Genomic DNA, 24661 nt, shown 5'->3' with positions numbered 1-24661 from the left:
ATCCATCGGATACGATTAAATTTCCTTTGCGATTTATTTCATACGGTAGGGCAAAGGAAACTTTTGGACAAGTTACGAATTACTTCCCGAAAACTGATAACGAACGCGCCCACGCTTGCGGACAAGAGGTCAGAGAAAACTCGGTCAAGGAACATAGCGATGGTAACGTTTAATGCCAATGAAAGGAAACGAAAACAGAAGGGTTGCTATTCGACTTGGCAAGACGGGTATAGCCGAGCACGCACAGGCGGCATTAAAGCATGCCTCATTTGAATCTGGCATGGTCGAGCACCTCGTAAAAAGCGAGCTCCGCAGAGAGAAAGAGAGAGAGAGAGAGAGATCTCCCCTTTTCATCCTTCTCCGCCCTTGTCAAACGCTTGGAGAAGAGTTAATTCCAACACTCTGGCAAAGAGTACGAGAGACGCATTCTACCATTTCATTGCATTATTGCATTGCGGTGTAAAACGCGTAACATTGATACCAATTTGACAAATTCTCATTAAGTTAGAGTTATATTTCTACGGTACTTGGATTAGCAGTCTCTCTAATTTCACCAAGTTGAGCTCCGCATTGATAATCTCTAAGATCATAGTTCGTAAGTTTAGTAATAAGTTGAGACTACACTAGGCAGGCCTTGAATAAGTAGTCTCTAAGTTTAGTCTCTAGTTTCACTAAGTCAGAATTACACGGAATAATACAAGAAGATTTCCACTAATTCTACATTTGACGCTACTCATTCGGTGACGTGCGCATACATATATATGTAAATCCGCGCGTCGCTATGTTATTATTATTTAAATTTACTCGACTAATACCGACAACTGCAACCGTAATGATTCGGTAGCGCACTGTCTGTTACGCGGAATCCGCATTCAATCATGATGAGCTATTTCCGGAAGCTAGAGATCGGCCGCTCGTTAGCGACGATCGACCGCGACACGCTCGCGTTTCGATACGTGCGCCGTTTCGACAAACCGAAATTCCGCCATAACCGAAATTCCCCATCGGCCCGGCCGGTAGCGGCTGGTAGCGACGTACTTTATTGGCCGTCATATCTGTCGCTGGCAGGGACAGGCTTTCGAACGATTAATTATAAACAACCAGCCGCAACAATGGCTCTGCGTAATTAAAGCGACCGGTCTCGCTTCCTTTCCCCCTCTGACCTCGCCCCAAACGCGTTCATCCGCTCCTGTGACCCTGGCAATATCAAAGCAGAGCTCTCTCCACCGTGAATATATGTCAGGATCAATCCCTCCTCTTGCCTGAATTAACTACGCTTCTTCCTCGCTAATAGAATCGGTATTGACTTTTCCGGAATTTTAATCGGATAATAAGTTCCATATATATATACGCGGGCATATGTGAGTAATCACTTCGTATCATAAATCGTAAATAAGTTTATACGTATATAAACGACACCCTTGTTGCTTATATATAATTAGGAAATGTGTTCAGACTTTGAAAAATATTAAATAAGTGAAAGTGGCATGTATATATAATTAATAAACAGTTTTACGTCAGTTTAGAATCAGCTTTCAACGATCAATTTGAAAAAGAAAAACAGTATATTTTGTTGTAAAAACTGTAGATAGAGAAATCAATAAGAATATGTGTATATTTAAAAAATAAATAAAAATAAACCTTTATTGATGCGAATGTTTGCTTATATTTTTATCGTAAAATTGGAATTGTTAAAAAAATATATACAATTGACAGGAATTTATTTTTCTACCACACTTCCGCACAATCCTCCACTTATTTATTAAAAAAATATATTTATATACTTTTGGTCAAAATGTGTTACGGCAAATTATTGTTATTATTCTTTCGGAGTCGTTCTGAATTCGCTCGAATTAGATGCACGAGCGAAATTGCTTTCCCTATCATTATCTAACCGCAAAATAATTAACGCGGAATCAAATAATTAATTCCAAGGAAACTAAGGGAAGCGCGCGAGAAACGGGAGATAGCAAGTAAGTATAACGCGTCGCGATAACGATTAGCGCGATTTTCAGAGCAGATAGCTCGGCTTCCCCTCATTTCGTCGAGAATTTACGTCGCCGTAAGAAACGACCGCCTTGTATATATATGCGACGCGCTGATTATCGAACAAGACGAAAGGGAGTGTACTTACTACTTGGGTGGACCACGTGGGTGACGATTAACATATGCGAGCGTCAGATATTTTTTGCTCGCTCGACTCGAACGTCTGCTTACCTAAAACAGAAAATAAAAGATGCTCGTTATCATCTCATCGATCATTAGCGACGTCAACGTTAATAAAGAGCATGAGAGACGTGGCACGGAGTGACGAGGGTTACTTACTAAATCTGGAGACTCTTAGATTTTAACGACTTTAGAGAGTCTTCCTCTCTCTCTATCTATCTATTTGCGCGCGAGAGTCTCGAAAATAGAATTAATGTGACTTTAAGTAAACGATACATTGACGGACATGAACATTCCAAAAATAACAGTGCATAATGATAGAAGCAGTAATTCAAAAAAAAATGACAAAATAAAGAAATAATAAGAGAGCATTACTTCAGCCAAAGTTAGAATTGCGCGTATGCAACTGATTGCTTTCACTCTTTAAAAGCAATTTTGGTTTCATGAATATTGAAATATTTTGTCGCTTGTGTGTTAGATAAAATGAAAGCTGTAACTGTTTCCGTACCATATAATATGTCATTTCAATGTGAAATTTCATTCCTGACTACCGACAGGTATCTACAAAGGTATAAATATTAACATAAAAATATATTGCACATTAGCATACGTAATATTAATATATTAATATTAACGTACACTTTACCGTATACTCTGTAATTTTAAATATTATACATATTTCACAAGCGTGCGTTTGTGTGCGCGCGTGTGTGTTAAAAACTGCGACGATTATGTAACATATTTTTCTTGAAATTGCCCATGTATAGCTAAATTGGCGGTTTGCTCAGAAAATGCTGAGTCGCGTCGTAACTTGTTAAGTAAGTTTCTTCATTAGCCTAACGTCCGACTAATTTTTACATGCGCGTAGTCGTTTTAATTGCATTACACGACGCAACACGGTAAACGCGCGCGCCACCGACTTTTAACTTAAGCTTGTTTTCTCATCAAATTGTCTCTTTCCCTCGATTACGCGCGCGAAGCAAACATAAATTAATAATACATAAAAAAAACCTGTGTCCTCGAAATATTTTCTCTCTCATGCTCGAATAAAATAAAGAGACGAAATAAGGAATTTCAATGTATCCGTGAATGCAAAATATAATAGAAAAAAAGCAATTCCTGAAGAGTACAATTATTGATCATTTCACTATATTTGATATATTTTTTTCTAAAAGAAAAAAATTCAAATTCCTCTCAAATCCTTCTAACTCAATTATTACGGTTGTTTTAGCAGAAAACACTCGCTATAATAAATATATATGCAAATAAGAGCGGAGTGTGCGATCTCAGGCACATCAGGTAGCAATCTTGACTTTACATATCATGTACACAACACACATACAAATGTACATACATAGAGAGAAAGAGAGAGAGAGAGAGAAGCGCGCACGCGTTTGTATGGCACGGGCGATCTGACAAATTGCAACGTCATTACTGCCAATTTGTTTACACGCCGCCGGATAGCCGGTAACACGAGATTGGAACCCTGGAACGGGCCTCCTCGAGGATTCCATGTATTTATCAGATGGATAAGTCAAGCAAGCGAAGCGCGCCTAGCATACGTACCGAATAATCGGGGCGCATGACTCTCTACTAATGCTACTATCTAATGCTAATATATGCTGCAACCTCACGTCCGTAGTATTAAAAATTTTATATCGTTTTTATCTGAATCAAAATCTGCATATTACTGTCATATTTCTTTTTTTTTTTTTTTTAATAGATAAGTATCTCTCGAACGATTAATGTAACAAAAAATCTTTTCGATTGTATTTGTATTAAAACATTGTCGCTGACACATAATAAAAATTCCTCTCCCATTCTTCTTCCCAAGACATAGATATATGATTTATTTTCCTTTGAAAAAAGAAGAGAAAAATACAAAGTTTGCAGATGCATAATCAAGATTATTCTAAACGGATAAGAGCAGTGTATATTTTATCTTGCTTTTTTATTATTCTTTTCCGCTCGATATCCATTTCGCGAAGAGTCTACTTCTATCTGTGAATACCGGGTCTTAGTGGTAGCTATTCTGGAAGACTTATCGTTAAACGTAGGAGCTGGAACGAGAGAGCTATAGATGTATCCGTGCTTTCACACGCGCAGATATGTGAGATTGTATGAGTACGTTTTACACACTAACGAGCGGATTTCGCCGAGTGTAAAAGGGAATTACGTAGAGCTGAAGTTTTCCATCTGGAATCGTTAATCGTGCCACCGAGCGAGGGTGGACGTTGATCACTTTATAATTGAATGAGGAGGAAAAAGGGACGCGACTATGGCAGACATGCTGTCTTCCTCCTTCCTCATCGTCTTCAAAATTTCGATTCGAATTGCTTTTCATCCTTTACTTGCTCGTCTCAAAATTCAAAATCATGCAACAACGTTGAAAGTGCTCCGAGAAATGTGTATAAAAATTTATTATTTATAAAATTCAATATCAAATAATAAAACAAAAATTAAATAGGTGTAATATGTATGTGTGTGCTGAAATTTCATTAAATTGAATTATTAATTAATTTTGATTACTAATCAAATCCTAAAATATATTGCATATCGGACCTGAATAACAATTAATTTTAATAACAATTATAAATGAACGGTTATAATATCTTAATCGTTATTTGTCAAGATTGCGTACTTTAACGCACGACAGCTTTCTCATTATCACGATTCCTGATTTCCCGAAGCGGAAAGGAGAAAGTATGTCACATCCTTTAATAATGCAATGCGAAAGCGAGTGAATATAACGATGCGCTACTAAGCGGTAAAGGAAGATACGATGGGATGAAGAAGGAGTAGAAGGAAGAGCGTCGCGATTTAGCATTCTCCCGGTTAACAAACTGCAAATAACTGAACTGCGGCTGCAGGATGACGTTAATTAATATTGCCAACGGTACGGAGTGTCGACGGAGGGATGAAGAAGTTCGGGAGTGACTAAGGGGGTAGAAGAAGACAGTGGTTACGCAGGAGTGAGAAGAAGGAAGAAGAGAGAGAGAGAGAGAGAGAGAGAGAAGCGAGTGGGTGCTCCGAGTTTTTATCATCTCTCCCTCCCGACTCGATTCAGTTAAACTTTGAAATAACCCCTTAATGAGTCCGTCGTGCCGAGTAGACCGGATGCCGACGAAGCTCTCGGATTTTTCTCTCATTTGCTCTCTCACTCTCTTTCTCCGTGTCTCTCGTCTTCTCTCGCTGCTCTAGCCGCTTTCTTTCATTTTTCCATCGCGTTCCTACGTCTCCTTTTATTTTTCTGGTACGAACCGTGCATAAACTTCCTCTTCCTCTCTCTCTCTCTCTCTCTTTCTCTCTCCTCCCTCCTTTTTCTCCGTCAAAAAACTTGACCGACGTTACGATCTTGATTATTGCAAAACTGGTGTCGCTCTGTGACTTTGCTTTAAGCGTATCGTTGATTCTCCCGGTACAGAAATTAATGGAAAAGTCTTGAAAGTTCAGTCCGTTACTTTTCAATGTTTATCTAACCTTGAAGCAATTAAAAATTTTCAGGTCGAGGAAATTCAATTTGCGAATAAGCACAACAACCGATAAGAATTGATACACGAGATAATCAGATTCCAATTGAGAAAATTTAATATCTTTCGTAGACACTTACGTCGACTTTTGAACTTGTGAATTTCGATTGATTAAAACGATATTTCTCCCGTTTATATCACGTCAATTGACTGTTATTCGCGGTCCGTTGTGTGTGTTTGTATTATTATTATTACTTCTCGTGTCAACTTTGAAACTCTCAAACTTCGCTATGTATATCCAACGACAAATAGCAACGAAATTTTGTCAAGTGTACCGTTTTGTCGTTGTAAACTTCCAGAAAGGTTCCTAACAGAGGAGAAGAGTTTCGCGGGGGCAAGCGTGTGTGTTTGTCCAGCAAAAGTGCCGCATTGTTGCGAAGCTGAGCATTGAGCATACGAGTTCGTTCTTAATGGGCTTTCTGTGTCCGACATGCGGTGGACGATACGATCCTCGCGTTTGTCACCATAATTCCGTTCGCTTCGCATTCCGGAATTCGTGCGAAAAGAATTTTATGCATTTTACGCGAGCATCTTGTGCAACGTAAGTGTGTGTCTTGCTAATTGTAAGTTTGAATAAAATATAAAGCGGTCATCAGGAAAAAATATACGGAAGAAAAGGTATTCTGTTATTAATTTTGCAAAGAATAATTTCTCGGAAAAAAAAACAATAGCAATATCAAGCAATCTATTCTATATCAAGCAAAAAAGTATTGTAAAATTTTAACAAGTTTATTATGACAGATATTGAAACATCTAAAATCCTTTTATAAAAAAATCTATCATTATAAAATTATAACCTTATATATGAAATATTTCTGTTTGTATCATTTCGATTAAATATAATTGCAATAATCCGTAGCTTGAAAAATAATAAAGAGAATATCATTGTTAATTCTGCGTTATATACATAATTATATGCATTATTATATGCTTCTCAATAATACGTATTTGTAAGAACTTTTTTTTGTGTATCTCAACTCGAGGATCATTTTTTGGTATGACTCTTAATCTAGTCGGACTCAGTGATTTCGTTTTGAAGCACTCACCGGTTGAACTACGCTACGTATTAATTAAATGAGATTCGTGAGATGACATGGTGGCCCAAACGTGAATTCACGCTAATGAGTCGCTGATTTCGTTACACGGAAAGAGAAAGAGAAAAATAGAACGAGAGAGAAAGAGAGAGGAACCTGCGACATGAGAGAGATGTGACGTTCATCGTCCTCGCGAATAATGAGCCACTCGTAAAATAGGAATTTGCAAGAGAAACTGTGCAAGGGGATAGATTAAGACGAGCATTAAAGATTTATTTCGCACGACGTTGCATTTACGATCGTGACATATAATAAATGTGAATTTTCAAATTTACGATATCATCATATTTTATCGGATTATAAAGAAACTACGGGGAAAAATAGCTATGTCACTACTTTTATATATAGGTATATCTTGCATTTATATTTTAATTAGAACATTTTTTTTATTACGCTCCTCTTTTTATCTCGCAAACCTATTTAAAGTGGACCATATACTATAAATTTTTACACGGGCTAACACAGAAAATTAAATTTTATTTATATAAAATTAATTATAGAAAATTTAATCGAGGAATAATATACCCACAATTGAAATACGGATGTGTAATTCTTTTACTTTAGAAGAGTCGTATTTCATTCATTATACGAAACGTAGATAAAAAATGAAATATGAATGTAATACACGAACAGAGCATAATATTTTAGCGTAATAACAATCCATTTTTCATAAGATATCAATGCGAGATGCGTTATAGTAATTACATGTTAATGTACGCATTTTAGCGTGCGAGAATTAACAAATTCATAAAAAATTATTTGCGGCAAGGAATATGCAAAGAGAAAAATTGCGAGACAAGCATTAAGGGCCTATTGCACGTGATGTTAAACGTCATAATGTTTATGAGCACGACATGATACCGCGGATATCTATGCCATAATCGTTTTCGCAGGGTAATTATGATTTTTTTATCGTTATTAACATTGAAATGCTGATCATATTTTACTCGAAACATGGTTTTTTTTGCACGCACGACCCTTTCATTTGCAAGTTCTCAATTTTTTTCAAGAGTACAGCTCATTAGTAACTTTGCTTACTCCAGTTTTCCTTGCATTTTTCATTGCATGTACAGGAGAAATCTGTTTTTTAATTGTTAATTTCAACGTTAAAAAAAACTCGTTAAGACAGAATTATGCCAAGTAATTTATAGCAAAATAAATGGATTTATAGCGTTTTACAATAAAAGCTAATGCACAGTGTGTTACTCGGAAACGAAAGTTAGACTATACAATAAATCCAAAGTCAAAATTCTCAGTCCGTATAATTTTTTTATCTTACAACGTGACGACAGCAAATGTGACAGGACGTCATGCAAATTACGTGCAACTTTCGCGGAAGTTCCATTGACACCCGACAGTCGGTTTATGTCTCGCGATTCGAATCGATTTGCATACCAAACTACCGACTTCTGGTCGTTAACGAAGGTAATGAAGCTGACGGCATAAAAGGCTCGTTAAAACGTCGCTACCGCAACTGTTGAGGTGTCTTCAAATCTCCAGGTGGCCTTCAGCCGATTTCCTCCCTTCGTCTCTTTCTCTTTGAGGTCCTTCTCGATGGTAGCGAAAGTGGAACGACTTTATTGCACGTTAAAATTAACGTTAGCAACATTAACCGGAAGTTTCTCCATCCCCGAACTGGGACGGCGCATCGAATTAGGAGTGCGGCAAGCGAAAATTCCATTTTCGCTAATCTCCAGGATGATGATCGCGACCGCCAACTTTAATCGCTAACGTCGACGTAGTTAACGATGAAGAAACGACATTGGAACGGAAACTGCTAAAACATGTAATCGTTACCTTTCGACGATGCTGAAATGATATAACAAAAGTTCCGAGTACATATACGAGGTCATTTTTCGTATGTTACGTTTCTATTTAAGACCTTTTGAAATGTAGGCGATTATATATGTTTCGTATTATTTTGGACACGTGTCCTAACCGTGATGCGTGAGATCACTGCGCATGATCATCGAATGATTCCGTTTCGCGACAGCATGTATATTATTCGAGAGAGTCGTATTAGAAACATCGACCGAGACACATGTGTATTATTATTTTTGAGTTGACCTACCTGCCTCGGGTTAATATCGAGTACAGTAAGTGCTTATAGAAACTGTATCCATATATCAAATACATCCTGACGAACTCTTTATAATATTTTATTTTTAATTATTCATGTTCTGAAAACCCCCACAGAAAATTCATCAAACGTCATTTTTTTACATTATTAACAAATGTATAATAAAATCGCTATAATTTTATATTTGTCGAATGTCAGATTTTAATTGAATTGCTCGTTTTGTTCCTTTTGCATGTTAAAGTGAAATTTGATTGTATTGAAATACGTTTGATGTTTATGTAATGATAAATTTAATAAATCACTATTTATATCAAAATGCTGTATCGATTGTTGCATTGAATTGATAAGTTTACATAGAAAAAGGTAAATTTAAACTAAAAATCTGCAAGCAAATTGCTCTTCTAAATTTAAATTCGATTAAAAATTAGAAGAAAAAAAAAGAAAGAAATGTTGAAAATAGGGTACTAACTTCCCAAAAATTCATTCAAACTTTTCCTCTCTCAAAATTTCTTAAAGTGTCTCTCCATTTCCTTAAATTTCGAAAGCCAACGCGATGGTATCGAATTCGAAGTTTTCAAGCTCAAGGATATAAAATCAGAAAGGGGTAGATATCATCGTGGAAGAGCCCTTGCAGCCACTCTGCGCGCGAAATCATAAAGGACTTGGTCTAAGACACCGCGATTGCCGAAACGGCGTCCGAAATGGCGTTGAGACGACTGCCAAGAGGCGACTTTTACGACTACTTGGATTTTCTTTCACCCGATGGTAGGCATCGCGCGAAGGGTCGGCTAAGACCAATGCAGCGCGCCCCGGCCGGAAATTTAAGTCTCCTAATTCAGCGACGGTTTTCCCTCCTCGAGAGAGACCGACTTTGCTGGCTGGCATCGCGAAGCCGATGCCACAGTTATGTTTTATCTTGTATTTCTCTCTCCAACTCACCCTCTTCCACAACTACAACTGTTTTCTCCTCTTACCTCTTACTTTTTAGATTTTAGTTTTCCTTTCCCTACCCATATCTTTGTTCACTCCTTGCGGCGCGGTTCATTACATGGTCGAGATACAGAAGAAAGAAGTCTTTCTATTCTGCTTATTTTCCGCCTCCCTCTGCCTCCAATTTTTTCCACCCTCAACCCGGCGCGCTTACTGTATTGATTCGCGAGATTATGTTCTGCTTATTGCGAAATGATTCTTTATTGACTATAAAATATTACGACTATCATTTTCATTACTTACTATTGTTACTGCTGCTATCTTCAATATCATATTATTATTATTATTGTAAATAATACCTATAGTTGAATTTCTCTTTTTTCCATCTTAGCAATATATTATTACATTTGTCATATTTCATTAAAATATATTCAAAATTTTTATAAGTTACTAACATTTCTTATATTTCTTATATTAGTAACAATAACTGTTTATAAAAATTTATTTTATACAAAAATAGCCTTTTTATTTTATTTTCTATTTTGTAACCGAAATATCAGCTTTAAAAAGATATTCATTTTAAATTACGTCAGCAAAAAATTTATCTACAACACAATTTCGTTTTCATGTAACTAAAATTCCTCTATCATTTCATTATTTTATTACAATGTTCTATTTATTCATCAACACATTTAACTTGTTCATTATATTACATAATCTTATATGTAACAAAAGAGACGCAATTTTCTTCTTTCGCAATTACCCTACATAATTTTTCATTATCGCATTTTAAATTTTTCAAATCTACTCCACTATTCTTTCTCTTCCACTCTTCAAGAAATCTAGCCCTCTCATCCTGTCACTATTCAAACCCTCTCCCATTCTCCTTGCTGCGACTGCCTTTATATATGCACGTGGCTTTTGTTTTGTCTTTGCGATTACACTGAAAAACGAGTACAACAACCACGACGACGATGTATGCCAGAGCCATCGTCGTCGACGGCGCATTGCTTTTCCTCCCAAGGCGCGCTTCATTACGGTTTTTGGCAACACGCTAGGCCCTCTCTTCTCGTCTCCCGTTTTTTTTTTGGCTCTTACGCTCGCACCCAAGGGGCGAAAAGAAGGGCATCGGAAAAGCCCATAAGATTTTGGGTATGCGTGCCAACGCGATTCGCCCTAACGAGATGCTCCGGAAACGGATGCGCTAAGTAGTGTCGTGATGCTGCGTCGCAAAACGCTATCGCTAACAACGAGAACGTAACAGTACGTTGATGGTATCTATTTAACCTAGCAAGAAAAAGTGAATTGTGCTCGAAACGGAAACACATTTACATCATTTAATCAGTAGTTTATACACTTACATGATTATCTATGTAATAGCACTGTTATTTCATCACCAATTTTCATTATATATACATATAATTAATTTATATTAAATATATATCTATATATGTATATACAATTAAAATATATATATAAAATTAAAATTATATAAAAAATACTGTATGTTTTTTATTGTCTTCCTCGCCATCTATCTGAAAAACAACTGAAAGATTTACCGGCAAGCTAAGCCATCGCGTCTTATATCGCTGAAAATATAATATGAAAATATGTTCGCAGTTGCTTTCACCTCACGCGTCTAATCTAGCCTTGAGGACTGACACGAAGGGTGATCCCTTTAACGAGTGTCCGCCGATTCCTTCGTGTTATCACTGGGTGGCGGGCGTCAAAATCGAAAAACCCGCGACAATGGCAGCGGTCGATTCCACGTGCGATTAATCTTCGTTTCGCGTGACATTTCGCGAACGAGATCGATCCATCTGCCGTTCGCGCGAATTCAATACGTGTATCGTGCGCGCACGCACCTGCGACGCCAAAGGGTTTTGCTGGATAAATGAAGAGAAGAGGAGAGAGAAGAAATGGAAGTAGCCATGACGTATAATCAAACTCGAGAGCAATCTGAGTCGGAAGCGAGAAAGCGCATCGAGAATCGTATTAGTCGTATATTCGTTATTCGGCTTCGATGATGCTCAATTTCTATCCTGCAAATATATGTAAATGTAAAACGGACATAAACACGAAGATACTCGCCAGAAGCAGAATAAGTGGTCTTATAAAACAGAGAATATATACATATGTATGTTGTATCTAGAGAAAAAGTTATTTTATATTTATTTAGATATATATATATATATATATATATATATATATTTAGAAATAAATAGATCTAGAAATATATCCGAGAGAATTTGTATCTATATATTATTTTAAATAATATTTTTCGCCAAATTTTATGCACGTATTATATTTTATAAAAAAAATAAAAACCATCTAAACAATGCTGTAATTCACAGATTTATCTATTATAACAAACGATTCTACAAGATTAATTGAGTCTTAGTATATGTCATAATCCTTTAAATCACGCTTAATTATCTGAACATTATCTCAATATCTTCTTCTTCTATCGAAATTCTCCTCCGCTCTCTCGGAAAATTTATTTTGCAAAAAACAGCGTTATAAGAAGTCAATGCGGAATAAAATATTTACATTTCAATTAGGTAAGAAAGTTCGCAATTTGTAAAAGTAAAGTAATTATCCAGCGAGCCGGTAAGTTAGGATCGCTTAAATATTGCAGCGACGTTCGCGGAGCGAAAGGGTTAAACGCAAAAGTAAACCATCTCGAACGCGAAAGGGTTAAGCCGGCTCTCGTCGACCTCAGCGTGCTTCCTCGAAGCCCGGAATGGCTTTTCCCGTCTCGTTCGCCGTGTAATTAATATTCTCGGAAAGACAGTAATAGTGCACCGACTGCCGGCTCACCACGAAGAGAGCGCCCCGAGTTGCCGGTGACCGAGGTCGACCGTGATATCCTCGAGAATCGCAAACGAGAGAACCGTATATACGAGAAAGCGCACATTACGTCTCTGTCCCGTGACCGTGGACCAGAAATCAATTACGCGGAAGCGAGACGAAAACGATCCCTTTTTGTCGTCATTTTTTTTCCTCGCAACGTAACAATGAGAGCGATCGCAGACGCTTTCTACTACTTCTCTCACGAGAGCTTAACTATATTGACTCTCGACACTTTCTCGAAGATCGATCGGCGACGTAACTCCACAAAGTCGATTGGAAAAGTTCACAGAGAGATTTTCAATATATATTAAATAATAAGAAAATATTTTTTTATTTATATTATATATTCAATGTTATTTTATATACATGTTTTTTAGTAGTTATTATCTCTACATAGCAGCTTAAAAAAAATATAGAAATGATATGCTGATACGAATGACAAAAGTGCAAGAGTACCGACCGCCACTTCGTCAAAAAAAAAAAAAAAAGCGCAAGTTTAGCAGACAGAATTGTTGAAAACTTGGAGCGCATCGCTGCGAAAAGCAGGAAGAGAAGAACACAGAGGTGAAACAGGGAGAAGGCGAGATGGAAGAGCCGGTTCGGATCGTTCATGGCCGTTATGGATGCAAATCCGCGTACGAAACGTATAAAAGATTTGCAAGAACAAATACACGCCCGGGAGTTCGGTCTCGGAGATGAGGTGGGCGCGAAGAACAACGGATGAGAGAGAAAGAGGCAGAAAAGGGAGAGACTCTCGCGGTCCCCGATGGATTCAAATGAGGATAAATATTTATAAAAGAGTGCGCCGATGGAGAGTTCCCTTCTCGATTCCTCCCAGAGTCCTGGATGCGGACGTTGCGAGGAAATATTGGTTCTCGCACCGTCTCGCGAAATGAGAAATACAAGGACAGAGAAAGAGGAGAGATAGAATCCGAAAGACATGAATTAACGAATCAAATAAAGTCAGTCGTCCCGAGCAAGTTCAACCGGTTCCGAATTTAACGAACGATATATCTCGCAAATTTTCGTATCTTAGTAATCTTTAGAACTTTACAAGAAACGATGCGTGATTTCCGCGCATTATATACACTTCATCACTCTATCATGAAAAATCTCATATAAAACTCCTTCCGACTGTTACGTAAAAAATATTATGTTTATATTTAATTCGATAATTTCTTTGCTACCAATATTTTCAGGTATATAATCTCAAAATTATTAACTCTACAGTTATTAATTCGACGTCGTCGAAAATTGACGTTTAGATTTTTGTTTTTAAACCACCGAATAAGTGATAAATGCCAAACGAAATTGTAGCCCGGAACGTTAACAGCTTAACATTCGGTGGAGCAAATTGCCGGGGGCGTATTTTTTCCTCCATTTAGCCGGCGAATTCCCGACGCTTCTGGGAAACTAATGTACGGCTCAAGAGAGAGAGAGAGAGAGAGAGAGAGAGCGAGCACGCGGGCTTATATCTGCAGCGTATATAAGGCACTTTGGGTTAACTAGCGTAAGCGTTTAGGTCGTTAGCGCAAGTAGCCGCGTTATTATTAGAGTTACGAGAATAACATAATATTATCCTTCTCCCGCGAAACGAATGAAATCAAATCCGCCGTTCCCCCGTCGTCGAGCGAGGAGGTTAAATAACGAGCTACGGTGGGTTTCCGACGTCGACGTTACCGAAGAAGCAGAAAGAGGAAAGAAAATCTAGAGAGAGAGAGAGAGGTAACAAATTTTAAGTGAGAATGAGAAAACGCGACGAGAAAGACGAAAGGAATACATCTCAACGAATAAATGCGACTGACATTAATGGGGGGCTAAATAATGTTCTTTCTCTCCCTTTTTCCACCCTTTTCGATATCTCCTGGTCGGTTTGAAATACGCACGCGTCCTTAAGAAATTTTTCACCCAAAAAAAAAAAGACGGGAAAAAGAGGGAGGTTATCTACGCGATTTTCCGGATAATAAGAAACGTTTTCTTCCGAGCGAAGACGCAGCGAATATTAAAAAAGTTACGCCGAAGTCTCGGCGCGCACACACTCGCGGAATAACTTTAATAAAATAAAAAAGGAACTAGGAAAAGTACTGTGGGACGCGCAGGAGGAAGATTCGATATCGGAGAGCACACATACGTCTCTCGTGCGAGAGTCAGAATTCTTTCGAGATTGTCTTGCGATTTATATGACAGTCACAGCGCAAGGAAAATGAGTATTCGATCGCGGAAAAACTATATATAACATTTCCCTTTTTATATTATTTTCCAAGTTTGTGCGAGGGAGAAGAAGCAGGGAATTGTCAAGTAAAAAATGCACTTCTTTCATCGAGTTTGCGCGTTTATTTTTCTTCCTCGTGTATATATCACAGCTGACTAAGAACGTAAATACGCGAATATCGCGTAATATGCGAACGTTTGCATATATTTGTCTTACACGATTTTTGGGAATCCCCCCGAAAAATGTTTCGAAAAATAGCGTGTGCCCTGTGTTCTCTAACAAGCGGAACGAAAACGAGTTTTCGGTCCTCTCGGCGAAAAATTCCGACAGCGTCCACAGTCACGTCCCGGAAGATTACACACGTCGCGTGTAAAAAAAAAAAAAAAAAAAAAAAAAAAACAGACGAAATAGGAACGAGAGAATCGTAAACGGCGCGATCTCTTTCGACGTCTCCTCCGACGCGTGTTACCCTGTAATTTCTCTCGACGCCGTACATACACTTCCGGAAGGTCTAGGTCGATTACGACGTCGATTGCAGACACTTTGGTCCACTTCAATGCTTTCCAGTCTGATTAAACAGACATTGTGCGTAATCCAAACCGTTTCTTCTTCATTAGCGGCGACTTTGAAACTCATTTTCTCTCATTTACATGATAGCGCGTCTTGTGAAAATATTCTATTGTTGACATAGAATCGTAGAATGTGATGTATACATACAGTATAAGCATATATTTCACATATACATATATATGTACGAATATATTAGACAGATTGTCATAAACGATTGAGAAGTATAATTACAATGGAGTAAAGTATGTTACAATTTGTAACTTCGGGATATAAACCTTAAAAAATCAGGACTTTTTTTATTATATAATTTTAATTTCGGAACATGTCACATTGTAATATTGCAGTTTTATTGCATATTATTTTTTGATATAAGTAATAATTAGTTTGAAACTAAACACTGTGATGAATTTTTAAAATAAAATTAATGAATAAATTAGCAACCGAACGTAAAGGCATAATAAAAAACCATCAGAAAGTTTTTCCTTATTTTTACAAAATACAAACAATAAGATAAAATTCTAGAGTTGATATTTTATACTTCCATATATCTTTAGTACAATCAATTATTGTTTCATAATATTTAACGTGATGTAAAAAATCGAGACAAATAAGGGATTCTTTCGGGACGCTTCTAACGAGGGTTGAAAATTCGGATTGATCACCCTAGTTACGTTACGAAAAGTATAATTAAAAAAGAAGCAGGAATTTTTCTTTTGTACGATCGACATTGTATCCGATTCTGAATTTTCGTTCATCTTCGCTTCGCTCTTGTGAGAGCGCGCGACTCACGCGCGAGCGCGAACGCATCGAGCGACGATGTGCAAGGGAAATGCCGGCGCCCGGGTTCAAAGGGACGCACGACATCGTATAATGCCTGAACGGACACGGCGGCCGGGAGCGAGAGGAGCGGGAGCGAGAGTACGGGAATAACAAGATCATTTGTCACCAGCCATTTGCATACGTCGCGCGGTGTTTCATGCGCTAGCGTGTAAGGATGAATTGAATGAACCTTTGTTGAATATTGGATGAAAAGTGAAGAGAGGGAGAGAGAGAGAGAGAGAAAGAGCCTGCCGCATCCTCCATCTCCTTCTCTTTTTCCCCTGCTGTCTCTCTTGTCTCTCTTTCTCGTTCCCCTGCGCCTCTTTATTCGCGGTCATCCTTCTCTTCTCTCGCATCTCTTTATTCGCGATTTCTACCTTGCCTCTCTTTATCCACCTACTCTTCATGGTCATAGCGCGCGCGCGTTCTTTTTTTTCCGGCTTTCATCTTCCGGCGTCGTACTTTCTGGCGCGGTGCTACAAAAGACCAACCAAACGACCGACCGACCGGTTCCACCGAGCCGCGCTATGGAAAATATTTCGCTGGTCGGACCGATTTTCAATTATTACGCTGCACCGGAGAAAACTCCAGCTTCAGAAGCGAAGGTAACCTCGGCTCGAGTATTAACTTATATGTATATGTACCAGCTCCGCGTGAATATGTGGTGGTGTATTCCTATAACACATGTGCGCGAGCCAGGGCTTCGTTCATAAATTTCAAAATAATCACGTATCCGTTAGTTTCTGTCAAACTTAATTATTGAGAAACTATTGTAATTTAGATTTAATTTCAATTCAATTAAAGGAGTACAGCACTTAATTCTGTCTCTCCCTTATTATATCTCTTGCGTATACGTTATACATATATAATACTTTATTAATGACGGTATTATTTTAAACAGAAATTTATTTACTTATTATAATTTTATTTTCTCAGATCGTTTATTTATATGTCACATCAAAATAGTTGGCCGACTGTTACACTACGAAATTTGTATATACCGAATGAGAAGGTAAAGTGTTTCCGAATATTAAATGATATTATAATATACTGAAATGCCTCAAAGTCTCAAATATATTAGAAGCGTAAACATATACGTATGTTTGAAACAAGTTAAATCTTCAAACGCGTTCATGGTGCATCGAACTATATTTGCTTATCGCGCATGCAGCACATTGCTAATTTCGATTAATCATCAGCAAAATGCATCAATTGTTCCGAAGGCCAATTCAATCGACTAAATCAGAACATTCTCTGAGCAGTACGTTTCACGTATTATGCTATAACGCATCATGTTCATTTTTGAATAATTAATAATCAATCTCTTCTTTGTTCTTACTGAACAATACGCATCGCGAAGAGAAACAAATAAGCGTTTACCTTTAGTTATACACGTCCCATTAAATTATAAACGCATGCTAAGAATATAATTAAGAATCCAAAGTTCCTCAAATTAAATTGTCATTGAATTCCCGTCAAATTTAAATTTCCCAATTTTCATCATTTATCATCTAAAAGCTCAATGCCTCATATTTCACTGTTGAAAAAAATATCACTTGCTAAAATATGTAAAGAAAATGCAAACAGAAAATTTTCGTATATTTCTGTACGAAGTGTATCCATATAAATATTCATTATTAATTTAAATATATGATTGTGAGCCGCGAGTGTTTTAACTCGCAATCGAATTAGGGATATTTTATATCGCAAGTCCAATCGTGTTTAATATATCAGGACATTTCTCAATATTGTGCCCTCAGCGACGTTGGTCGCCAGGCACTTCGGGGGAGCTAATAAGCGCAACAATTCCCGTGGTGGCCACCACCAGGTATCCACTAGTCCGACGAACAATGGCCGACTGTGGTTACTGACACGCTGCTTCGGTCTGACGGTGCATTGACAGAGATATAATTAATGCGACATATATCCGACGGGTGAATAGAACTGCGCGTCGCAGATTGACTTATGTATACATACATATTGTACAATGCTATCATCGATTCCTTTTTCTACGCATTTTTCCATTAATTTATCAATTATTGTTTTAAACAATTCTGTGTAAAACTAGTTTTTACATCGTAAAAATATTTTTATCTCATATATTTTTGCGTGATAATTAATTGAAAATTATTTCTTTCGCACATATTACTCCGCGCGCGCATAATTTTTTATTGAATATATTATTGTGATTGCAATTTCTAAAAATGTTTCTCTCAGACATAGTCTTTGAATTAGATCTCCGAATCTGTAAAAAAAAAATTTAGCTAATCGATGTGTCCGTGTAAATCGTCTTTATGCGTTAGTTTCGTTGTCTGCGATTGCATGCACGAGTTTCTCATTTGAAAAAATAGGAAAGAAAACGTTGACAGTTAAATTGTTCTCGCGTTGTCTCTCTTCTATGAATATATATATCTCCCTCTCCCGCAGTTGGCGCGCGATCTCTACAATTACAATATTTTTTCCGCAACAGAGAGATGCGGTGTATCCCCGTAAAAGGTTAATCAACGTTCCAGCGACACGTTATCGGAACGCGACACGGCGTGCAACTGCAGATGCTCATTCATAAAAGCGCTTCTTTGTATGCGACGACAGCAGAAGCTCGTTTCTGCCAGGCAACTATTGTGGAGAGAGGCCGATCTTTATCTACGGGACGTATCCGTGTCGAGGCTGTCCATAGGTTCAGCCCCGGTATCTTAATAAGAAATCAAGCCGGGCGCAAAATCACACGGGAACGCGACGCGTCTGCACCAGACCGAGAGATGTGCGTCGATACCCGCGTCGATTTTTATCGCTACGCAACAACACACGTCACACACACGCCGCGCCGCCTGTAAATAAAGGCATAACTGTCGGCGTAAGTGATACGTACATATTATGTATGTACGCCATGGAAAATATATACAGGCGAGGCGCCGATCTGTAGTCGCGGCCAGTCGTAAACGTCGGCCTGCGCGCTAGCTTTTATTATCGAATCCACTGGCCGCAAAACTCCAACTCGGCTGTACTCTGAAGTTTCGAAGCTTAACGGGCATGGAAATAAAGTCGATATCGTTAGCGTGGTTCGACCGTCAATTTTCGTACGTACACACTACGTCAATCTTTATATGCGCGCCTCGATTTTTCGAACCATTATCCTGTTTTCGTGAAGCCCTCCGTTCATATTCTTGTCACAAGTTTCTACGTGTATTTTCTCGAGTTATTCAAAGAACGTAAGTTTAAATAATTTTATTGCATTGACAATTGAATCGATAATTATTTCATATTTTATATAATATTAAATATTCTTTAGTATATTAAATATTAAATAATATTAAATATAATTAGTACTTTAAATATTAAATTATAATATTGTAATATTAATATTTAATTATCATATAATATTAAATAATATTTATTTCATATTAAATTATTTTATTCAAATTTTTATACGAACAAAGAGCCCACTTTCCACTTTGTGAAAAATATATCAGGAAATATACTCTGAAGAAGCTTCCTAATTTTGCAGTATTCAGTAAGTTTTTTAAATATTATCAATCTAAATATACTATTTTTTTGCGTATCGGTTGTTTAACAAAAGAAATCGAACTCTCAATTCCATGCAATGAGAGGAAAACACGTTCTCCATTCTCTTTCCCCGCAACATGATCGTTTTTACTTTTACGTTCTTCAATTAAAAAGAACGCCGTACACACCTGCGGACGCAAGGTCGTCAACCGAAGGTTTCATTAACGTGCACGTGCTAGTGCAGCGCAGCGCAAGGTCCTCTCTCTCTCTCTCTCTCTCTCGCCTGTTCTCGACCGAGCAATAAACTAGCTGCACGTTATACGAGGCACCTTAGCGCCGTTGCCGTCGTCGTCGTCGTCGTTGTCGCGATATATCCCGTAAGCGGATATGTCGTGCGCAAACCCGAGAGATTCTGGACGATGGATGGTCGCGCCGATATGTGCGCCGACCGGCAATAAAGAGCGCGAAAACGTGTCCCAGCCGCGTTATTAATGCGAGGAACTATCGCGCTCGAGCCTCGTTCTATCTCCCCGTCTCTGCCTCCCTCCGGGGCTCTTTTCCTGGCCGCGCGCGATTTATTGACTCTTTAAATCGGACCACGAGAGCCTCCAGAGGCGTTCGTAACCCTTTCCTTCCCAAGTAACTAATAGGAGCGCAGTTATCACATGTAACCGGAATTAAGGGAAGCTTCGGAAGTTTGCAGATGCAAGATATATTTCCAGGAGCACAAGCTTTGTTTATATTATCGTTTTACTGTGCAATTAAACTTTGACATCAATAGTCGTGAATATTGCATTCAAGACGGAAGATTAAAACTTTCTCGCCATTCATTTTAATAACGAATTTTCTAATGCGACTTTTTTAATTAATCTTTGCTTAATTAAATTGTAAAGTCGATAATAATTGTCGAATTAAAAAAATGAAAGACTTTTCTTAAATTAAACTTCTCTAAGATAGGCATAAATAATATGTAAACTTTTATTATATTTATTTAAATTCAAGTATATAGTAATATTCCTTTTAATTAGAATCTTACAATTATTTAATCCTTCTCTTATCGACAATTTTAAAATAATTTCTATTTATAGCGTTTGCACTTATATTTATTAGAATTAATTAATCTCCCCTTCTCTTAAAGAATGAAAAATGGAGATCTCAGATTTATATTTTAAGATACCTTGTTCTCTTATAGAACTGTATACGTGTATGTGTGTGTAAGTGTATGTAAGAAGAGCGTTTCAACAAATTGCTGCATCCGGATATCATGAAAAGTATAGAGATGTCAATTTCCGTTGAAATGCCACAACCATTCCTACAAAGTGAACATTTTGCGGAGAGGCGACTATGGCCCACCATTGCTAACGAAAGGGTTAAACGACAACCGTCCCGAACTCTCTCATAAACTCTATCTCTTTCTCTTTCTAGACTTGCTCATTACACGGTGTCCCAGTTTAACGATTTCCCGACGCGATTACGGAACAGCGGTTGGGTTAATTAATGAAAATAAAGTTTCAGCTTTCCAGCGTGACATTGTTGTCATTTAAAGCCCATTTCTAACAATAATGACGCTCAGTATCGCATTATTAATTCATGTTCTCATTTCCCGACTAGTTTTTATTTTCTAACGTTCTAATTAAATTATTGTTCGTATAATAATTTCTATCCTAACTTCGAAATTTGCAAAGACTTTACCAAAGTAAGAAAGACTTAATTTAAAGTCGACCTTCTCTCTCGTTCTACAATAATATATACGAAATTTATCACATTTTATTAATTATCAAAAATATATGCGTTTTAAAGTATCTTTAATTTTATATTTCAACATTTATTTTAGGAGAGAGACTACAAAATTTATTAAAGTCTACAAGTATAATCCATAATTGGGATATGGATTATAATATAGACGAATAACGTATCAACTCTTCAAATTGTTACTGACACTTATTGTAAAAATCTATGTCAGGACAGTACGAATGTCGAGATATCATACCATATGATAATAGATCTTAAAGAATGCTACAAAATTTATTGAAGTCTACAAGTATAATCCATAATTGGGATATGGATTATAATATAGACGAATAACGTATCAACTCTTAAAATTGTTATTGACACTTATTGTAAAAATCTATGTCAGGACAGTACGAATGTCGAGATATCATACCATATGATAATAGATCTTAAAGAATGCGTAGCGTCCTCATTTTCGTCGGTCTTATTAAAATCCGATTTACACTTCGTCGCGAAAGTAGGAAAGCGCTTTTGTTTCCCGAGACAGAAAGAGAGAGAGAAAAAAGAGAAAAAAGAATGATAGAGAAGGCGCGTTCTTTTGTTCATCCGCTTCGTTTCGTTCTTTCGTTTTCAGGTCGATGGCGGTGGCTCGCGCGCTACGACAAAGTTGTGCGAGAGAAGAGTGCGGAGATTTCGACGGCTTATGCGAAGTTTATGGCACAGTCGCGCGCACTATCGTCGCTTCTCATGTATATTCAAAAATTGCACCGTCAATGAAAAAGCCGAGAAAGCGAGAAGATTTACGAAATACGCGGTACTTTATCCCGCACGCGTGGATGAACTACGAGCGATCGGGAAGGTGATGTCACAATCTCCCTCTCGCAACGATAAAAATATATCTACTCATTTATCTTTCTTATCAGACTAGACAGAATTTTAAGAACTCTATCTTGAGTAACATAATAGATTTAAATCCCGTACAGTAAAATTATAAACGTGATATTCATTCAGTTTCCTGATTTTATCAGAACGTAATATGTATTTAAATGTATGTATCTGGTTTATTTTAGAATCTGCTTAAAATATTTTCAAGTATTGCTTTGAAAAAAATAAATATTTAGTTATATAAATCTCCTCTCATATAAAATACAGAAAATAACAATGTAGATTAAATAAGCAATGTCAGTTCTAGAAAGAACTAGGACGACACATGAATCGATGCATAACGGTATCTTTGTCTTTAGATGGAGAAAATGTTGTAATCAATGTCAAACATGAACAAACATCAACGGTAAACAGCAAGCTCACGATCTAGATCACAGGATCTCTCTCACGCTCAACAGGATTGTCCATTGCTAGTTAGCGGTTCTGCCCTAACTTTCGATTGCAGTTACTATGGAATCTTCCCTCGATCCAATCAGACGCCCTTCGACCGAATCAAACGGCATCATTGCGCATCGCTGGAGACACAATGAGGAAAAAGTACTGGCTAATTAAAGATAGTCTCTCGCATGATGTAATACGTGAAACGTTATATCATTAATGTATTGCATACTAATGATCGACACAATAGATTTTTAATGTGTTAGCATTTTACAAAACGAGATTAACTTGTCGTCTCGTTTCATTAATATATGTATTGTATGTGTCTTTAGGAGAGAATTTTTTATGTAATTTAATTGTTTTTAAATTAAAACATTAATTCAACTCTTTTTTTTTTAAATTAATTGTGTACCTGCTGAAACTAAAAAAATACCAATAAAAAAGAGAAAGAGAGAGAGAGAGAGAAATGAAATTGTGAAGTGTTGAACTGTGTGAATAAAGTTGTCCAAATTATATGATACAATATGATAATTATGTATTCAATTTCATATTTTATTGTTTAATTATTTTGGGGTAATCCGACACACTTCATATTGTTAATTAAAGCAAATTTATATTGATTGTCGTAATTGAAATTTCCTAAACAGTTAGATTTAATATTCATTCGCTATTATATTGATCGCGTTAGGAAAACGAATATCGGCTTAATTGCGGTGCGCCAAAATACGGAATTGCGCAACAATGTTATTTGCGTTACGCGTTAAAATAAATAACGTGTGGCTACCGTACGGAAGAACTAATTCCCAGCGAGGTAAAGTTTGCCTATATAACGCGAAATGCGCGAGGCGAGTGTAGCTGCTAAACGTTCGCAAAGTTTGAGAACGGCAGTGACGAGACGCTACTAATTTGTTGGTTAATTAGTTGACGCGTCTGTAAACCACGACTGTCCAATTCCACATCGTTGCATAGCAGAATGCAATGCGATGCGATAGTGGTACGAATGGCAGTCTCGTGGAATACGAATTGTAAATATGTAATACATTCCTTTGCTCATATTATTTCTTCGATACAAATAAATATGTACACAACAAATACTATATAATATAAATTTTATAACATAGACTGTAATAAAATTTTACGGAAACAGATAATGATTTATATTTGTAAGAATATGTATATTTATTTATTTAAAATTGTTGACTTCAAGTTTATAATTCCACCTACATTTGATTTAAAGTGCTTCGTTTCAATTTGATATGCTTTTACTTGTTCAAAAAGTTCACGTTTTACATTTTTACGAATACATTTATACGGGTTGATCCATTTATCATGTAAAATGTTTTTTCAAAAGTTCGAAGAGAAAATACTTTGATAGAGAGAGAGAAAGAGAGAGAGAGAGCCAGATCCAGATATGCTTTTCCGTCATCGCGTGTGTATCGCATAAAACTTCAAAGTTAAAAAAGTAAAAAATTCCACGTAGTAATACATTAGATGCACCATTCTGCGCACATTACCAGTTGAAATATATACTTTACAACTCGCATGCTACCCTAAGCAAAACTGGGCAATCGGATTGTGCACGCGGGTAGTACGGGCGTGAGAAATATTCGTTTCGCGCGGCATTTGTGGCGGGCAAAGTCATAAATTTTTACGGCACAGCAACGTCAGTGGCCAGAAGGAATCGCTGTTTCGGCGGAGGCCAAAATATACATATATTCCAGCACGCTTGCGTTTTGCATTCCATAAAACTCGCGTGTCGAAAATTTGCATGGTTCGATGCGATATCGCGCCGCGACCGCCGGATTTACACAGAGTGTATCTCCGAGTTTCACCCTCCCGCACTCGAAAG

General features: G+C 37.3%; 1 protein-coding gene and 1 long non-coding RNA gene across 7 annotated transcripts in view; both read right to left on the bottom strand.

The window, feature by feature from the left end:
- The window catches only part of Rbp6 (RNA-binding protein 6), a 590474-nt gene that overhangs the window by 482520 nt on the left and 83293 nt on the right, over positions 1-24661 (bottom strand). The window lies entirely within an intron of this gene.
- The window catches only part of LOC114937653 (uncharacterized), a 152520-nt gene that overhangs the window by 64016 nt on the left and 63843 nt on the right, over positions 1-24661 (bottom strand). For all 4 annotated transcript variants that reach the window (XR_003820918.1, XR_003820919.1, XR_014924970.1 and 1 more), the window contains exon 3: positions 2135-2217. This is a non-coding gene — a long non-coding RNA (uncharacterized LOC114937653). The remainder of the gene's footprint in view (positions 1-2134; positions 2218-24661) is intronic.

The sequence above is a fragment of the Nylanderia fulva genome, unplaced genomic scaffold (genome assembly GCF_048542155.1).
Source record: "Nylanderia fulva isolate GAGA-0341 unplaced genomic scaffold, ASM4854215v1 Scaffold28, whole genome shotgun sequence".
In the NCBI taxonomy this organism is placed as follows: Eukaryota; Metazoa; Arthropoda; class Insecta; order Hymenoptera; family Formicidae; genus Nylanderia; species Nylanderia fulva.
This window is presented reverse-complemented; position numbering and strand designations above follow the sequence as displayed.